Below are 420 nucleotides of genomic sequence, written 5' to 3'. Positions count from 1 at the left end.
GGGACCGTCATGTTTTATCTCTCATTTTCTTTACTTCTTTCTTTAAAGTTAATCATTTTTTATTCATTTGTAAATTCATATACTAATCGTTACATAATTCTGCATTTTATATCCTGGCATCTAAGAGACGAAAAACACTCAAATTCCTTAGAGGACGATGGGAAAGAAGGAATTGTTTACACCCATAGAAATAAGCAATTTATACCAACAGATATATGCAACTGACCGAGAAATCTGAAATGACTCTTAATCACAAAAGCGACTTTGGTTATTTCACGCGTCTCACTTGAGGAAACGAAGAGAAAGGAAATGGTTACGAGAGAAGTCAGTTTCGTGAATCTAAGATAAATTTTAGCCTTCAACCAGACTTGTGAATTAAAAGACAGTGCCCTTATTCGTGATATATTTAAGTGCGATCAT

The sequence above is a fragment of the Penaeus monodon genome, chromosome 23 (genome assembly GCF_015228065.2).
Source record: "Penaeus monodon isolate SGIC_2016 chromosome 23, NSTDA_Pmon_1, whole genome shotgun sequence".
Classification (NCBI taxonomy): domain Eukaryota; kingdom Metazoa; phylum Arthropoda; class Malacostraca; order Decapoda; family Penaeidae; genus Penaeus; species Penaeus monodon.
The sequence above is the reverse complement of the archived record's forward strand: the minus strand, read 5'-3'. Positions refer to the sequence as shown.